Below are 13,258 nucleotides of genomic sequence, written 5' to 3'. Positions count from 1 at the left end.
GCTTGACTGGAATCCCTGATTGAGTGGAGACTTGTAAGTTGAACTTAGAAAGAACTCACTATTCACAAATGTTTTTTGTCCTTACTTTCGTATTACAGATTTTGTTAAGACCCTTATCGAAACATAAATACCTAAATAGAAATCTTCAAACTATTTTGCTTCATCCAAATTTCTAGCATCATGGTTGTATCTCTCTCATTAACAATGGTCAATATGTTTGTCAGATTATGTATTCTTCTCCTAGGATCATCCCTTGAATTTGCCTAGTACCTTGCTTCATCTCAGTGTATGTTGTTGTGCTCCAAAAACAGGTTCCAAACGCAAGTATTTGCGCAGGAAGGAATAGTACTTGTAAGTGTTTTTTTCACCTATTCACATTTTTCACGTGTGTACATGTAGTAAATGTGTGCTCATTTTCACTGTAGATATTTAAATAGGTATGTGTAAGACACCTTTTAACAAGTATTTTGAATGGTGTAAACAAATGACTACAACTACAATGATGCCCTGTTTTTGTCTATGGAAAAGACGGGTGCAATATGGTGTTGCTCAACCTTCCTTTTCTTCCATTTATGCACAAATGGCAATGTTTACTGTATTTGTAATTCACCATTTCATGCTATGTATAACATTGTCCTTTGATGTGTTGAACTAGTATATTGTCACCTTTTGTCACTCCATTGAATTGATGTAATTGCTTATATTATTCATAGTTTGTTGAAAAGGTTTCCAATCATGTTCTGTGGAATGCAGAATATAAATAGTACACCTGCTTGGCGCTGACGTTGGCTGGGGCATCTGTGGAGATGTAAGTGATTTGTCAGGGTCATTGTCTGTCACATATTCTGCATTTCTGTCTTTCCCTATGGGTTTGGTGTTGTCCTCCCACCTTTGGTTAGTTCATGGTGATGGATTGTAGGATTGGAAGTGCCACATGCTGGCCATGCATTGCTGTTGTGTGTGCACGCCGAGCTGGGACGGTTCTGTTTGGAGTGGGTAGAGCATGCAGGGGTACACAATTGAAGGTCGTTATTGGGGTGGTGCACTGTATGGGATGGAGTAGGGTGTAGGGAGTCAGGGTGAGGGGGTGACATGGCATGCATGTGTTGGTGTAGGTAGGTTATAAATAGTGACTTACCAGTGTCCAGCCCTCCAGTGACTCCTCAGGATGCAGGATTGCCAAGACTTGCTCCTCCCATGCTGTGAGCTGTGGAGGAGGAGGTGGGGGTCCACCGCCAATCCTCGTGAATGCAACTTGGTGCCTTGATGCAATGGTACGCACCTTCCCCTGTAGGTCGTTCCACCTCTTTCGAATGTCGTCCCTTTTGCATGGGTATAGTCCCACAGAGTTTACCCAGTCCACCAACCCTTCGCCATAGCTCCATCTTCCTGGCAATGGAGATCTGCTGGACCTATGCACCAAACAGCAGTGGCTCTACCCTGACGATATCTTCCCCCATCACCCGCAACTCCTTATCAGTGAAACAGGGGTTCTTTTGTGGGGACATGCCTATTGTATAGTGTGTGTTGTGCAGAAGGTGTTCAGTGTTGAGGTAGGGCGTGTGGTGTATGATGCGTGATCGCTGTATAGGTATATGTGGTATGTGTGAGCAGTACTCTGAGTGTTTGGCCTGGCAAAGTGAAGCAGTCTTTTTGTTTTTGCAAAGGATTGTGGGTTATGTGGGGGGGTGTTTTATAGTGCTGTTTGTGGGTGTGTACGGTGTGTGTATATGTGTCAGGTGTGGGTTTTTTGATCTGGCCAATGTTGGCTTCTACTGCTTTGAGGTGCCCAATTCTGCCTCGGCGGTGTGCACCGCCAATGGATGACAACCGTTGAATTTCCGCTGTGGTGATTCGTGGGTCATAATTTGGAGGACGGTGTATTGCTGGCAGAGCGGGGAGGGTGGTGGGTCTGACAGTTTTTCGTCTTTATGGGGTCTGGCGGAATTGTGGTTGTGGCTGATTTCTGTCAATAATGTGTTTGTGTGTCTTAATCTTGTGGGTGGATTGCCGCCTTCACAGCGGTCTGTTGGCGGCCGTCACCACGACAGTCTTCTTGAAATATTGCCAGTGTCATAAAGAGGGCCCATGTTACAGCAATCTAAGGGCCTTACAGCCGAAGACCCCCGCCTCCCCAACTTCCTAATGCCTTAAAGCCCATTTGCACTGCTTATGTTAGCCCTCATCCCACCATCACAGCACCACAATCGCTCAACTGTGTCCCATTTGAACAACTCATAGTCTTTCCCCCTTTTTTCTTCCCCCCTTTAATCTCACAGTTCTTCTGCTTCCCATCTTCTTCTCACCCCCTTTTCCCCTTTGTTTTTTCACTTTCTTCCATACACCATCCCCTTTGTTCAATTGGGGTCAATATTACAGGGGGTTGATTGCCTCTCTTTGCGAGTCTAGGCTGCTCATTGTTTTCACACCAAGAATGTTGGATCCCAGCGATATGTCACACGCATAGAAGTAATATCAGTATATCATGATCCAAGGCTCCTATGAGTCACCTTTTCCTTCTTTCACTGATCTGGATCTATAGCTAGAAATGTCTACTGGTAGAGCTTGTTGTCTCTATATCCCATACGCATATCATTGCTAACTATATACCTCTTTTGTAAAATCAATGATCCTATTGTACTGATACTTATTGCTTTTTTTCCAGATGTTTCCATTATCTCTGCCCTTATTGTTAAAATGCTTATGACTCTATGGGGGATATTTAGGAGCCCTTGCCTGCGTCAGGCATAATGTATGCAAAGGGTGTTGTTTCCCTGTGAGGGGGGCCAAAACCAATGCTATGTATTTTATGTTTTGACACCAGGAGCATCATGTATAGAGTTGGTTTCCACCAGGGTTTTGGTGGCGGCGGCGGCAACCCTGGCGGTGTGCAACCGCATAATATATCCAGCGGAAGCATGGCCCCTGCCAGTCTGAAGGTGCCTACCGCCGTCCGCAGCGGCTTGACCGCCCAGGCGGTACTGGCGGTGTATTAGCTGTAAAATGTTTGGAAGACCACCATGGTCATAATTTGGCGGTCTTCACCACTGGGCCGTTGGCGGTACGACCACCACTGCAAACATGGCAGTCCAGGTACCACCAAACTCGTAATGAGGGCCTAAGTGTATATCTGAGAGTAGGACATTTCCGTTCATGTTTCTTGTCATTAAGTTTATCTTAAGTGAATATATTAGAATCTGGAATGGATTCAGCATTCCTAAACCTACATTAAGGCCTTCATTATGACATTGGCGGTAAGTGATGCTTACCTTCATGCTGACTGCCGCCAACATACCGCGACCGCAGCGGTATACCACCACGCGCATTATGACCCACACATAGTAATCCTCCACTATACAGACACATACACAAGTCCGCCAGCCCAAAGGCCAGTGATAAAATGGCCGTACCAAAACCTACACCGTTACGCCAACAGAAATACGCCCACAGCATTATGACCCACGAATCACCGCAGCGGACATTCAACCGCAATAAACCATTGGTGGTACAGACCGCTGCGCTCAAAATACACACACACTAACAAAACAACACCACATTGGACAATTCAAAATACACACACCTGACACACATACCCACACCACACCCACACAACCACACCAATATAATACACACACACTATCCACAACCCTTTATGAACAAAAAAAATTGACAACTGAGAGAGAGACAAGCCAGGAGCACCCACTGAATCAGAGCCACAAAACACCATCACCCATACACCATCCACGCACCTCACAGCACACACCCAAACACATCACCCCACACACCCTCACACACACCACTCACACTACACCCATGGCACCACAAAGACACCCCAGGTTCTCATTGGAGGAGCTAAGGGTCATGGTGGAGGAAATCTTCCGGGTAGAGCCACAGCTATTCGGATCAGAGGTGCAGCAGACCTCCATTGCTAAGAAGATGGAGCTATGGCGGAGAGCTGTGGACAGGGTCAACGCCGTGGGACAGCACCACAGAACAAGGGATGACATCAGGAAGAGGTGGTACGACCTACAGGGGAAGGTACGTTCCGTGGTAGCAAGACACCAGAGAGCTATACAGAGGACTGGCGGTGGACCCCCACCTCCTCCCCCACAACTAAAACATGGGAGGAGCAAGTTTTGGCAATCATGCATCTTCAGGGCCTTGCAGGAGTAGCAGGATGACTGGTCTCTGGTAAGTCAAATCTTTACTACTTTATCCCCCTACCTGCATGCCATCACAAACTTCTACCCTTACCCTCAACCCTATCACTCCACCACCTCACATAGACCCCACCATCACAACCCACCCATCCCAATACCAAGCCCTGCATGCTACACCAGTGCATAGACCCCATCACAGACCTGCATGGACACCTATCACCACAGCATGCACACTAGTGACAATCACTTAGCCAACCAAATCACAACTCACACAAGCTAAAGCTGCCTTGATAATAACAACCATAGAGGGAAACATACCCACGCACAAGATGTCACACGCAGAAACAATAACACTGCATTTACATCCCCACAAGACCCACACAACGTCACAGGAGAGGAGGCACCAGCAACATCCAGTACCCCCCAGAAGAGGCCCACAGTGATGAGAGCAGCTCTGCACGCCTGGATTAGGATGACCAACCTGGCACAGATCAAGGACCTCTGGACAGTCGGTGACCCAGCCACATTCCCAAACCACCACAGAGCCTCCCCCCTCAGGAAACACCACCACAGCACCCTCCCAGCGGGCCCATCCCTCTGTCCCCAGGAAACGTCAATCAGCAGTGTGTCCATGACTACAGGGACCCCAGTCAACCCCACAAACACAGGACGATCAGGGACCTGGGGTCAGTGGCAGCGGGCACACGGTTCAGGGGACAGAGGAACAGGACAACAGGGAAGCTGGGAGGACTGCTGTGCGACAGGGGGAGGACAGGCCCAGGGAACCGACTCTCCATGAGGCACTCACAAACATCCTGGGAGCATACCACCATTCCCAGGAGACCATGGACCAGATACTGGCTAAGCTGCAGGAGACCCAGCGGCTGCAGGAGGGACAGTACCTGGGGATCAGGGAGGACCTGAGAGACATCCACACCACGCTGGTCACCATTGCAGAGGTGCTGGCAGACATTGCCAACACCATGAAGGAGGCAGTGGCACACCAACAGACCCTGACACTAACCACACCAATGAACAGGCCTTCACCCCCTTCTGACGCTAGGGGACAGGAGGCCAGTTACTGGAACAAGAGGCCACCAGCACCCCACCCTCTGCAGAAGGAGAACCACCACGCAAAAGGTCCCTACGATCCAGGCAAAAGCCAGAGAACATTGCCAAGACCCCCACAAGGAAATAAGACTCCCCTGATTGTCACCCTTGTGTCCCACTCTGTCACCCTGTCCACCTTGAACTGCCATTGCTCCATTTCCTATGCCCCCTTGGACAATGCACCAGTGATACAAATAGACTGTACTCTATTCTGGACAATCCTCCACCATCAACCCAGCCCATTGTAATACCCACTACACTTATTATCACAGAAATAAACACCCTTGGAACTCCATAGTATGGAGTCTATCAATTGATTGAAATATGTATTAGTTTAACAAGCTGTAAACATTGCAATTCAAATGTACAGTTACATAGTCATAGGTATGACCTGTAGTGGGCAGCATTAAACACACCATGAGCCAGAGTGGGGCACGGATATCTAAAAATAGAGATGCCAAAGGGTACAGTAAGTGGCCATAGAAATCAGAAAATTAGGCTGCCATGTACAATGTCCAACACAAAACTGCAATGGAAGGTGAAGTTACAGAGTCTTACCTGTATGTCAATGGAAGTACTGTTGAATTATAGTAGTTCTGTTGTCCACATCCTCTTCCTCTGCCTCCTCTTCGTCACTGTCCACAGGATCCACCGCTGCCACACGACCATCTCCAGCCTCATCCTCCTGCAGAAAAGGTACCTGGCATCTCAATGCCAGGTTGTGCAACATGATGACGAAGATCTGGCACACCTTCTTGGGTGAGTAGTACAGGGATCCACCTGTCAGATGGAGTATATGAGTATGAGTATAACAGTCCAAACGGTATGAATAATACCTTTTCTGCTGTATCTTTTTCTGCATGTCAGCGCCCATCAGAAAAAGGGTATTTGCCGTGCCATAGCCAAGAAGGTGCGGAACCTGGGGGTCTTTGACAGGTGGAGCACCCACTGCCGCAAACGGTGAGAGGACCTGCGCCACTGGGCTAGGAAGACGGCAGAGGCCAACTGGGGCTGGCCTCCCAACGAGGAAGGGGTGCCCGTCGTACCCTGACCCCCTGATGTTCCGCATCATGGCTGTGGCCTATCCGGAGTTGGATGGGTGCTTGAAGGAATCACAGCAGCCACAAAGGGGTGAGTACAGATTCAGAATCATGACTTTGCGTGCGTTAAGGTGTTACCTGAGTAGGGGTTGTGGGTCGTGGGTGCCCCTAGGCAAGGGCGAACATGGCAGGGTCGGTTCTATGATGGGCAAGCTCAGATGCACTCCAACCCCAATAATGTTAGTGGGCATCTACTACTGGGCAGGGTGCTGTGGATTTCAGGTGTGCAGCTAATGGCATTAGACATTGTTCCCCATGGCCTGGTGACTAGCATTGTAACTGTTGCATAGGGCTGTTCCCTGTGAGTTGTGTATGCCTCTAGGCAAGGGCGAACATGGCAGGGTCGGTTCCATGATGGGCAAGCTCAGATGCACTCCAACCCCAATAATGTTAGTGGGCATCTACTACTGGGCAGGGTGCTGTGGATTTCAGGTGTGCAGCTAATGGCATTAGGCATTGTACCCCATGGCCTGGTGACTAGCATTGTAACTGGTAGTGCATGGCCTAGTGCATAGGGCTGTTCCCTGTGAGTTGTGTATGCCAATGGGAGTGTTGTTGCTGGCATTGACCAAGTGTATCCTCTGTCTCTTCCCCCCCTTTTTGTTTTGTCACCCTGTCCTTGTGTACATCAGCATCATCTGGCAGAGAAGCAGAGGCACCAATGACGGAGAGGGCAAATCCACTGACGGTGAGGGCGCCAGTGGGACGCAGGGCGAGGGGAGCCCCACCATGGAGACAGGAGGGGACAGTGCTGACAGCGACTCCTCCTCTGATGGAAGCTCCCTGGCAGTGGTGGACACCTCTGTGCCCACCCCAACTACAGGTACAGCCGCCACCCCCCTCGGCCCTCCCAGCAGCCCCCCAGCGAGTTTCCTGGGCCCGCTCTCCCAGGAGGCATCTCCTTCACCCAAGGCACCTCAGGCCCTGCCCCAGTAAGCCCTGCTGCCCTCAGTGAGGAGGCTATTGACATCCTGAGATCGCTCTCTGTTGGGCAGTCAACCATACTGAATGCCATCCAGGGTCTAGCAAGCATTTGCAACCAACAAATGCATACCTGGAGGGCATTCACTCTGGCGTGGTGGCCCAACAGAGAGCATTCCAGGCTCTGGCTAACTCACTGATGGAAGCCATTGTCCCTGTCTCCAGCCTCCCCCCTCCAACTTGCTCCACCCAGTCCCAATCCCCTCAACCCCAGCCTATCCCAAGCACACCTTCAGACCTGCATGCACTCAAATCAACACACAGAAGTGCCTCAGGCAAACACAAGCACCACACTTCATCCCACAGGCACTCACACAAGCACCATCCAGATGCAGACACACCAACAGCCACTGCCTCCAATGTGTCCCCCTCCTCTTTGTCGTCCACCTCCCTCCCAGTAGCGTCTCCACTCACACCTGCATGCACTACATCCTCATCCACTACCTCCATTACCAGCACACCTATCACAACACGACCCTCACTGGCAGTACCACCCCCACATCCATGCACACATCCCCTGTGTCCTCTCCCACTGTGTCTGTGACCCCTCCTCACAAAGTACACAAACGCAGGCACTCAGACACCCAACAGCCATCCACCTCACAACAGAATCCAGCCCATGCACCTGCACCCAAAAAACAGCAGACAGACACCTCCTACAACCACTCCCTCTTCCTCCACTACCAAACCTTCACCCTCTTCCCGCCCCAGTGTCCCTAAGAAGCTTTTCCTTGCCACCCTTGACCTACTCCCTGCCCCTCCACTCATCCTTCACTTCAGGCCAAGGTGGCCAGAATCCAGCCCAGCACCTCAGCCACTCAGTCCATGGCCACTGTAGTTTCTACAGCTACTGCAGGTGTGAGAGGCTCCAAGAAGGCACCCATCAACACAGTCAGTGTGCCTGCACCACCTGCCAAGGGTAAGAAGGGGCTGCCACCTAGCAAGGGCAAGAAGGGGACACCAGCCAGCAAGCGGAAGGAGGCACCACCAGCCAGCAAGGAGAAGGAGGCACCATCAGCCAGCAAGGGGAAGGAGGTACCACCAGCCAACAAGGGCAGGAAGGGAACACCAGCTGGCAGAAGCAAGGAGGTACCACCATCTGCCAAGGGCAGGAAGGGGACAACAGCTGCCAAGGCCAATGTTAAAGGAACTGACACCGCAGGCAGAATGGATCTGGTGCCTGGGGCTGGACCAGCAACTGGGCAAAGAACACCAGCCATGGCCCTTCAGTCGTCCAAGGCTGCAGGGGAAGGGCTGGAGCCTCCCCCCACCACTGACAGCACCACCATGTGCACCACCGCCAGCACCGCCACCTATGATGCCACCAGCACCACTGGCATCAGCAGCAGCCCCAGTGGGCAGCCGTCTGAGGTTGCAGGGGAAGGGCTGGAGCCTCCCCCCACCACTGACAGCACCGCCACCTGCACCGCCACCAGCAACACTGGCAGCAGCAGCCCCAGTGGGCAGCCGTCCGAGCCTGCAGGGGAAGGGCTGGACCCGCCCCCCCACCACTGACAGCACTTCCACCTCCACCGCAACTGCCATCCACTGAGCAGCTGTCACTGCCGGCGAGCAGTGTGTAGTCGTGACTATATGGGGTGACACCCAGGTGAGGGACTGTGACCTTGCACCATCCAGGATGAAGCACACTGGGCACAAAGCCCCTCCAGAACCAGTGGAAGAAGCCATCCACTTATCCCATCCTTGCCAGGATGAAGCACACAGCTATCTGCAATGCAGACAGTGAAAAGTGCGACAGGGCTGTCCATGGGGGTCCCTGCACTGCCCATACCAAGTGCATGCGCAGTACAGGGGCCCCCTCGTGGCCCTCTGCACCCTGTCTTTGCCAGCTTTTACATTGCAGTGCAACCACCATTTAAAAGCCGGCAGAGAGGGGATCGAAATCCCCAGGGCGGCGCTGCATGCAGTGCTGCAGTGGAGGGAATCTGGCGGTGGTGGCGGTCCAACCGTGGCCCAACGGCCATTGTCATAATGTGGCTGTCTGACTGCCGCCAAAGTGACAGAAGACCACCAGGGTCATAATTAGGGCCTAAGAGTATATTTGAGAGTAGGACATTTAGATTTAAAGGAACAATCAGACATGTAAATAATGCCTTTAATACAAAATTGTTAAAGCATTTCACTTCAAATGAATCCAGTGCAGAGCAGGGTTATCAGGAAAATCATGTAACAAAACACAATCTTGTTGAATAAGAACAACAAATATACAACTTGAAGGTAGTGAATCTAACAGCCCCTTCAGATTTTAGTAACTTTAACCTAGACAATGTCATATGGTGGAGTTTATTATTCCAAATGAATTTAGAACAAAAACCACAATCATTTTCAGTGTGAACCACAAAAGTCACTAAATTAACCTGTTACTAACCATCTGGTAGTCTGGCATATAGCAGTCAGGCTCTACTTAGGGCAATATGTCATGTATTTAAACATCACACAAATAGTAAGAATGTGAAAACAAAACACAAAAAATCCCAAACCAAATAGAGTAAATGTATAAAATACAGATACCAGAATGCCAAAATCCAATCAGTAGAACCAGAGATATTCAATTTCAAAGTTTTAAACAAATAAAGCCACTAAAAGCACAAAGCTCTACTCGAGGTCAACTGGTCGGGCTATACCTGGGGATAGTCACAAGTTCAAGCCAACCAAAATGGAGCACTGGTCAGATACAGGTACCAGATTAGTCTCTGAAATAATTACCTTTGTGTGAAGAGTTCCATTCGCGGCGGAGGGGGCCACGAGGAGAAGGGAAATTATCACAAATTGTTGTCGCTGTATCGCAAAGAACAGTTCAGGTGTTGGGGGTTTTCGTAGCTGGAGCTTTGTATTTATGGTTACTGTAGGCTATCGTTGGTGTAGTGCAAAGTATGGATCTCGTGTTGCCGGTTGTCACTGGCGGTCACTGTAGGGTGAAGAGTTGAGTTTACCAGGGGCAGTTTCTTCCTTAGGGAAAAGGGGCGTTGCCCTCCTCCCCCTATAATCGACACACGCGTTTCCATAAATTTGAAATTACATAGATTTACCATAGCGTTGTGTTGCTTACAAGTCAGTTGGCAGGACGTGGTCAGTTCTGGTGACTGGCAGACAGCAGGTTTTAAGCCAAGTGCGCATGTCAGACAGGTCTCTTTCTTAAACTAGCCTGACAAGTAGCTATAGCAGAGCAGCTTAGGCTGATCTAGGAGACATGCAAAACTACTACTATACCACTTATATCATATAGCACTATATCACAAGAAAACACAATACTCAGAGTTACTAAAAATAAAGGCACTTTATTTTAGTGACAATATGCCAAAAGTATCTCAGAGGATATACTCCCTTAGGAGGTAAGTTATATTCACAAAATATACACACAAACCAAATTCAGGTAAGTAGAACACTTAGAGAAGTAGTGCAAACAATGTAGAACACAATACAGTAGAATGCAATACGAGACAATAGGCCTAGGGGCAAGACAAACCAAATACTCCAAAAGAGGAATGCGAACCACGAATGGACCCCAGGCCTAGTGTAGTGTGTAGAGGGTCGCTGGGAGTGTAAGAAAACACTAAGGGTGTCCAAGATACCCCACCCCAAGACCCTGAAAAGTAGGAGTAAAGTTACCCTACTACCACAGAAAGGCAGTAAAGTCGAGCTAGAAGATTCTGCAAAGACAACAACTGACTACAAAGCACTGAAAACAGATTCCTGGACCTGAGGACCTGCAAAGGAAGGGGACCAAGCCCAAGAGTCACGCAAGTGTCCGGGGGGGGCAGGAGCCCACTAAACTTCGGATGAAGGGGCAAAAGGGCTGCCTCCGGGTGGAAGAAGCCAAAGATTCTACAACGGAAGGTGCCAGGAACTTCTCCTTTAGTCAGAAGATGTCCCACGGCGTGCTGGAGGATGCAGAGTTGTTTCCATGCAGAAAGACTGCAAACAAGCCCTGCTAGCTGCAAGAGTTGCAGTTGAGAATTTTCGGTGCTGCCAGGGCCCAGGAAGGACGAAGAGGTCGCCCCTTGGAGGAGGGGACAGAGGGGGTGCTCAGCAACACAAAGAGCCCACACAGAAGCAGGAAGCACCCACAGAAGCACCTGAACAGGCGTTCAGAAGATCTGAGCATGGCAGTCATCTCAGCACAACAAAAGAGGGTCCCACTAAGTCGGAGTCCAACTCAGCGAGTTGGGCAATGCAGGACGGAGTGCTGGGGACCTGGGCTGTGCTGTGCACAAAGGAAGTCTTGCAAAAGTGCACAGAAGCCCTAGCAGCTGCAGTTAATGCAGTACACAGGATTACTGTCTGGCGTGGGGAGGCAAGGACTTACCTCCACCAAATTTGGACAGAAGGGCCACTGGACTGTCGGGGACACTTGGATCCAGCTCCTGTGTTCCAGGGACCACGCTCGTCAAGATGAGAGGGGACCCAGAGGACCGGTGATGCAGAAGTTTGGTGCCTGCGTTGGCAGCGGGAAGATTCTGTCAACCCACGGGAGATTTCTTCTTCGCTCCAAGTGCAGGGTGAAGGCAGACAGCCCTCAGAGCATGCACCACCAGGAAACAGTCAAGAAAGCCGGCAGGATGAGCCGCTACAATGTTGCTGGCTGTCATCTTGCTACTTTGTTGCGGTTTTGCAGGCGTCCTGGAGCAGTCAGCGGTCAATCCTTGGCAGAAGTTGAAGACGGAAGTGCAGAGGAACTCTGGTGAGCTCTTGCATTCGTTATCTGGTGAGAAACCCACAGGAGAGACCATAAATAGCCCTTAGAGGAGGATTGGCTACAGAGAGAGGTAAGCACCTATCAGGAGGGGTCTCTGACGTCACCTGCTGGCACTAGCCACTCAGAGGTCTCCATTGTGCCCTCACTCCTCTGCATTCAAGATGGCAGAGGTCTGGGACACACTGGAGGAGCTCGGGGCACCTCCCCCGGGGAGGTGCTGGTCAGGGGAGTGATCACTCCCCTTTCCTTTGTCCAGTTTTGTGCCAGAGCAGGGCTAGGGGGATCCCTGAACCGGTGTAGACTGGATTATGCAAGGAGGGCACCATCTGTGCCATCAAAGCATTTGCAGAGGCCAGGAGAGGCTACTCCTCTCAGGCCCTTAACACCTATTTCCAAAGGGAGAGGGTGTAACACCCTCTCTCAGAGGAAATCCTTTGTTCTGCCTTCCTGGGTCTGGGCTGCCCAGGCCCCAATGGGGCATAAACCTGTCTGAGGGTTTGGAGCAGCGGTAGCTGCAGAGAAAACCCCCGGAGAGTTAGTTTGGCAGTACCCGGGCTCTATGCTGGAGCCCCGGGGATGCATGGAATTGTCCCCACAATACCAGAATAGTATTGGGAGGACAATTCCATGATCCTAGACATGTTACATGGCCATGTTCGGAGTTACGGATTGACCTATATGTAGTTCACACATGTAATGGTGTCCCCGCACTCACAAAGTCCAGGGAATTTGCCCAGAACAATGTGGGGGCACTTTGGCTAGTTCCTGGGTGCCCTCACACTAAGTAACATTGCTTGGGGGGGCACCCTGGCACTAGGCAAAGTGCCCCCACACTAAGTAACTTTGCACCTAACCTTCACTAAGTGAGGGTTAGACATATAGGTGACTTATAAGTTACTTAAGTGCAGTGTAAAATGGCTGTGAAATAATGTGGTCGTTATTTCACTCAGGCTGCAGTGGCAGTCCTGTGTAAGAATTGCCTGAGCTCCCTACGGGTGGCAAAAGAAATGCTGCAGCCCATAGGGATCTACTGGACCCCAATACCCTAGGTACCTTGGTACCATATACTAGGGAATTATAAGGGTGTTCCAGTATGCCAATGAGAATTGGTAAAATTAGTCACTAGCCTGCAGTGACAATTTTAAAAGCAGAGAGAGCATAAACACTGAGGTTCTGGTTAGCAGAGCCTC

Source organism: Pleurodeles waltl, chromosome 1_1 (assembly GCF_031143425.1).
Source record: "Pleurodeles waltl isolate 20211129_DDA chromosome 1_1, aPleWal1.hap1.20221129, whole genome shotgun sequence".
NCBI lineage: Eukaryota > Metazoa > Chordata > Amphibia > Caudata > Salamandridae > Pleurodeles > Pleurodeles waltl.
This window is presented reverse-complemented; position numbering follows the sequence as displayed.